This window comes from Neocloeon triangulifer, unplaced genomic scaffold, assembly GCF_031216515.1.
Source record: "Neocloeon triangulifer isolate White Clay Creek 2 clone unplaced genomic scaffold, ASM3121651v1 ptg000022l, whole genome shotgun sequence".
Taxonomy (NCBI): Eukaryota; Metazoa; Arthropoda; class Insecta; order Ephemeroptera; family Baetidae; genus Neocloeon; species Neocloeon triangulifer.
The window spans coordinates 5,952,501-5,959,458 of NW_026775562.1; positions in this window are offsets into that span (position 1 = coordinate 5,952,501).

The following is a 6,958-nucleotide window of genomic DNA, read 5'->3' on the forward strand; positions in this document are numbered from 1 at the left end:
ATATACGTTTGTTCATGTGTATTACTTTATGAATCTCTCCGTCGATTTGTATCACTTGGAGTGTCTTATATTACATCTTAAAATTTATAAAGTGTGCTATGCATTATTTAATACATTCGTGTTTATTTAATTTCAACCTCTCATTAAATTCTTCCTGCGTTGACAATTTAAAATATTTATAACAAATATTTGAATTATAAAAGATTATTGAAGTGCACCGTTACGTTAAACGTTCCTTTCATTGCAATACTATTCCATCCTAATGTACGTAATCGGATTTCAAATCTTGTATGTTAATGTATGCATGCATTCTTCATAATATTCCCTAATATGGGAAACAAATCCTTTCTTTTCCGATTGATGTTCATGAAATCGCATATAACTTCATCCCTACAATAAAGCGCCCTTCATGAATTTTACTGTAATTCCTAACATCTCCGCTACGCAGCGACTTCAGAAACAGTAAGCAAATCCAAGTGATCATAAAATTTCATTTCAAAACATTTGAAACTAGGAAAATAATAGTGGAAAAATTTCACGGTCACATGTGGCGAGTAGAACTTTACGTCGCATGTTCATGTATAGTGGGGGTTTTCTTCCGTTCGTATATTGTTCAATGAAATCTATCTAATCTGGTATTCACGTTTCGGCTCCTTGTAGAGAAGCACAAAATTCACGAGGTGTGCAAAACTGAATGAAAAATCTTTTGGTCATCTCATCCTCTGCCAAGGGATGTACCACGTTTAAATATTGTTGTTTCAAAATATAATTTCAAACACCCCTTAACTTTTCAAATTCACGTCCAAAGTTATATTTCGTGTACAATTTGCGAGCGGAAATAACATCTTTATTTATGAGGTTGATGTACTTATTTCTCTCAAGATAATTTCACGGCTCGCAAGCTTATCCCGCTGCCAAAACCATGCACATCCGGCATATTGCCAATTTTCGAAAAACCCACAGAGCAAAAGCTGACTTTACTGCGATTGTTCATTCTACTCTAGTCACAAAGAACGGGCAGAGAGGGTATCACAATCAGCAGAGATGAAACACTGATGTGGCACAGCAACTTTGATTTTCATGCAATTCACACGTGTTATCTTGATTAAATTTTGTATAAAATCATGTTTATTAATGCATCACCGGCGGCATTCTCTACCCAAGTGAATCATCCAAAAATTCAGTGTTGTTAATCTCATTGCTTACAAAGAAGAGAGAATTACAATGGAAATACAAAGGCAGAATACACAAAACAGTTCTGAAATACATGATGCCAGTTAATATTATTATTTCCATCATTCACGTCGCTAGCACTCTATATCGCTATTTACTTAACGCGTGTCAATGTTAGTTTTGACATGGCCTACATTGTACTGTCTTCCTCTTACGACAAGAGGTAACGTGGCCTCCTCGTTGATCTTATTTATTTTCGTTAACAACACTGTCAAATTCCTCGCAGTGACCATTTATATTTTTTGAAGTAAGATTGCATCTAACTATTTTTGAAGACATTATTAACTAATATTTTCATTCAGACAGCTGAAACGCATTCCATAAATCACAAATGAATACACAAATCACCGCAGCAAAGGCTCGTGTGATCTGGCAGCTCACGAATGATGCTCATCACACGAAAACAATTTTTCTCTTGAATAGGGTGCGCCATTACCATGCAACGTTGAATGTGTCATATAGGAATCATGTTGAGCTGCAATCGCTCCTCAACTCCAATGATTCCTGTTTTCACGTGCAAAGGGCGTTATTAGTGCACCAAACTTGACGTCATAAACAAGACGCAAAAAATCATTTTATGCAACACCACAAGTCGTTTCGGACATCTCCGGCCGCATGGCTGGCGGAGCACGCGAAAATATCACAAGTCCGTAATCCGACATCTCCGGCCGCACTGTTGGCGGAGCACGCGAAAATATTACAAGTCCGTACATCGACATCTCCGGCCGCACTGTTGGCGGAGCACGCGAAAATATCACAAGTCCGTACATCGACATCTCCGGCCGCACTGTTGGCGGAGCACGCGAAAATATTACAAGTCCGTACATCGACATCTCCGGCCGCACTGTTGGTGGAGCTCGCGAAAATATTACAAGTCCGCACACCGACATCTCCGGCCGCACTGTTGGCGTAGCACACGAAAATATTACAAGTCCGTACACCGACATCTCCGGCCGCACTGTTGCCGGCGCGGGTGAAAATATTACAAGTCCGTACACCGACATCTCCGGCCGCACTGTTGGTGGAGCTCGCGAAAATATTACAAGTCCGCACACCGACATCTCCGGCCGCACTGTTGGCGTAGCACACGAAAATATTACAAGTCCGTACACCGACATCTCCGGCCGCACTGTTGCCGGCGCGGGTGAAAATATTACAAGTCCGTACACCGACATCTCCGGCCGCACTGTTGGCGGAGCACGCGAAAATATTACAAGTCCGTACACCGACATCTCCGGCCGCACTGTTGGCGGAGCACGCGAAAATATTACAAGTCCGTACACCGACATCTCCGGCCGCACTGTTGGCGGAGCACGCGAAAATATTACAAGTCCGTACACCGACATCTCCGGCCACACTGTTGGTGGAGCTCGCGAAAATATTACAAGTCCGCACACCGACATCTCCGGCCGCACTGTTGGCGTAGCACACGAAAATATTACAAGTCCGTACACCGACATCTCCGGCCGCACTGTTGCCGGCGCGGGTGAAAATATTACAAGTCCGTACACCGACATCTCCGGCCGCACTGTTGGTGGAGCTCGCGAAAATATTACAAGTCCGCACACCGACATCTCCGGCCGCACTGTTGGCGTAGCACACGAAAATATTACAAGTCCGTACACCGACATCTCCGGCCGCACTGTTGCCGGCGCGGGTGAAAATATTACAAGTCCGTACACCGACATCTCCGGCCGCACTGTTGGTGGAGCTCGCGAAAATATTACAAGTCCGTACACCGACATCTCCGGCCACACTGTTGGTGGAGCTCGCGAAAATATTACAAGTCCGTACACCGACATCTCCGGCCGCACTGTTGGCGCATAGTGCGAAATTATTACAAGTCCAGCCGGCGACGTCTCCGGCCAATCTCGAAATTGTAGCAACCGCAGGTAAACGGCGGGAGTAACTATGACTCTCTTAAGGTACTGGAGCAATGGCAGTAGCCTCCACCGACATCTCCGGCCGCACTGTTGGCGGAGCGGGTGAAAATATTACAAGTCCCGCCGCCGACATCTCCGACCGCACTGATCAGATCGACAACTCCGGCCGCTGTGCTCGTTGGTCAAGCGCGGCGAAATGTGCCGGAACAGTAGATAATTTTCCATGTATACATCGCCCATCCCTCTTTGGAACCCTAGAAGCTCACTATGCTCTGCAAATTTTTCATACGTCTCTCTGTTTGGATTGGTTGAATTTCAATTTATTGCATTTACGTTTCGATTGTGTAGCTGTTTAGCTTCAGCCTTGATTTAAGTGTAAATAATTATTATCATTTATTCTTCCATATATTTTTGATGTACGTGAATATTCCTTTCATTAATTCATCGATATACGTTTGTTCATGTGTATTACTTTATGAATCTCTCCGTCGATTTGTATCACTTGGAGTGTCTTATATTACATCTTAAAATTTATAAAGTGTGCTATGCATTATTTAATACATTCGTGTTTATTTAATTTCAACCTCTCATTAAATTCTTCCTGCGTTGACAATTTAAAATATTTATAACAAATATTTGAATTATAAAAGATTATTGAAGTGCACCGTTACGTTAAACGTTCCTTTCATTGCAATACTATTCCATCCTAATGTACGTAATCGGATTTCAAATCTTGTATGTTAATGTATGCATGCATTCTTCATAATATTCCCTAATATGGGAAACAAATCCTTTCTTTTCCGATTGATGTTCATGAAATCGCATATAACTTCATCCCTACAATAAAGCGCCCTTCATGAATTTTACTGTAATTCCTAACATCTCCGCTACGCAGCGACTTCAGAAACAGTAAGCAAATCCAAGTGATCATAAAATTTCATTTCAAAACATTTGAAACTAGGAAAATAATAGTGGAAAAATTTCACGGTCACATGTGGCGAGTAGAACTTTACGTCGCATGTTCATGTATAGTGGGGGTTTTCTTCCGTTCGTATATTGTTCAATGAAATCTATCTAATCTGGTATTCACGTTTCGGCTCCTTGTAGAGAAGCACAAAATTCACGAGGTGTGCAAAACTGAATGAAAAATCTTTTGGTCATCTCATCCTCTGCCAAGGGATGTACCACGTTTAAATATTGTTGTTTCAAAATATAATTTCAAACACCCCTTAACTTTTCAAATTCACGTCCAAAGTTATATTTCGTGTACAATTTGCGAGCGGAAATAACATCTTTATTTATGAGGTTGATGTACTTATTTCTCTCAAGATAATTTCACGGCTCGCAAGCTTATCCCGCTGCCAAAACCATGCACATCCGGCATATTGCCAATTTTCGAAAAACCCACAGAGCAAAAGCTGACTTTACTGCGATTGTTCATTCTACTCTAGTCACAAAGAACGGGCAGAGAGGGTATCACAATCAGCAGAGATGAAACACTGATGTGGCACAGCAACTTTGATTTTCATGCAATTCACACGTGTTATCTTGATTAAATTTTGTATAAAATCATGTTTATTAATGCATCACCGGCGGCATTCTCTACCCAAGTGAATCATCCAAAAATTCAGTGTTGTTAATCTCATTGCTTACAAAGAAGAGAGAATTACAATGGAAATACAAAGGCAGAATACACAAAACAGTTCTGAAATACATGATGCCAGTTAATATTATTATTTCCATCATTCACGTCGCTAGCACTCTATATCGCTATTTACTTAACGCGTGTCAATGTTAGTTTTGACATGGCCTACATTGTACTGTCTTCCTCTTACGACAAGAGGTAACGTGGCCTCCTCGTTGATCTTATTTATTTTCGTTAACAACACTGTCAAATTCCTCGCAGTGACCATTTATATTTTTTGAAGTAAGATTGCATCTAACTATTTTTGAAGACATTATTAACTAATATTTTCATTCAGACAGCTGAAACGCATTCCATAAATCACAAATGAATACACAAATCACCGCAGCAAAGGCTCGTGTGATCTGGCAGCTCACGAATGATGCTCATCACACGAAAACAATTTTTCTCTTGAATAGGGTGCGCCATTACCATGCAACGTTGAATGTGTCATATAGGAATCATGTTGAGCTGCAATCGCTCCTCAACTCCAATGATTCCTGTTTTCACGTGCAAAGGGCGTTATTAGTGCACCAAACTTGACGTCATAAACAAGACGCAAAAAATCATTTTATGCAACACCACAAGTCGTTTCGGACATCTCCGGCCGCATGGCTGGCGGAGCACGCGAAAATATCACAAGTCCGTAATCCGACATCTCCGGCCGCACTGTTGGCGGAGCACGCGAAAATATTACAAGTCCGTACATCGACATCTCCGGCCGCACTGTTGGCGGAGCACGCGAAAATATCACAAGTCCGTACATCGACATCTCCGGCCGCACTGTTGGCGGAGCACGCGAAAATATTACAAGTCCGTACATCGACATCTCCGGCCGCACTGTTGGTGGAGCTCGCGAAAATATTACAAGTCCGCACACCGACATCTCCGGCCGCACTGTTGGCGTAGCACACGAAAATATTACAAGTCCGTACACCGACATCTCCGGCCGCACTGTTGCCGGCGCGGGTGAAAATATTACAAGTCCGTACACCGACATCTCCGGCCGCACTGTTGGTGGAGCTCGCGAAAATATTACAAGTCCGCACACCGACATCTCCGGCCGCACTGTTGGCGTAGCACACGAAAATATTACAAGTCCGTACACCGACATCTCCGGCCGCACTGTTGCCGGCGCGGGTGAAAATATTACAAGTCCGTACACCGACATCTCCGGCCGCACTGTTGGCGGAGCACGCGAAAATATTACAAGTCCGTACACCGACATCTCCGGCCGCACTGTTGGCGGAGCACGCGAAAATATTACAAGTCCGTACACCGACATCTCCGGCCGCACTGTTGGCGGAGCACGCGAAAATATTACAAGTCCGTACACCGACATCTCCGGCCACACTGTTGGTGGAGCTCGCGAAAATATTACAAGTCCGCACACCGACATCTCCGGCCGCACTGTTGGCGTAGCACACGAAAATATTACAAGTCCGTACACCGACATCTCCGGCCGCACTGTTGCCGGCGCGGGTGAAAATATTACAAGTCCGTACACCGACATCTCCGGCCGCACTGTTGGTGGAGCTCGCGAAAATATTACAAGTCCGCACACCGACATCTCCGGCCGCACTGTTGGCGTAGCACACGAAAATATTACAAGTCCGTACACCGACATCTCCGGCCGCACTGTTGCCGGCGCGGGTGAAAATATTACAAGTCCGTACACCGACATCTCCGGCCGCACTGTTGGTGGAGCTCGCGAAAATATTACAAGTCCGTACACCGACATCTCCGGCCACACTGTTGGTGGAGCTCGCGAAAATATTACAAGTCCGTACACCGACATCTCCGGCCGCACTGTTGGCGCATAGTGCGAAATTATTACAAGTCCAGCCGGCGACGTCTCCGGCCAATCTCGAAATTGTAGCAACCGCAGGTAAACGGCGGGAGTAACTATGACTCTCTTAAGGTACTGGAGCAATGGCAGTAGCCTCCACCGACATCTCCGGCCGCACTGTTGGCGGAGCGGGTGAAAATATTACAAGTCCCGCCGCCGACATCTCCGACCGCACTGATCAGATCGACAACTCCGGCCGCTGTGCTCGTTGGTCAAGCGCGGCGAAATGTGCCGGAACAGTAGATAATTTTCCATGTATACATCGCCCATCCCTCTTTGGAACCCTAGAAGCTCACTATGCTCTGCAAA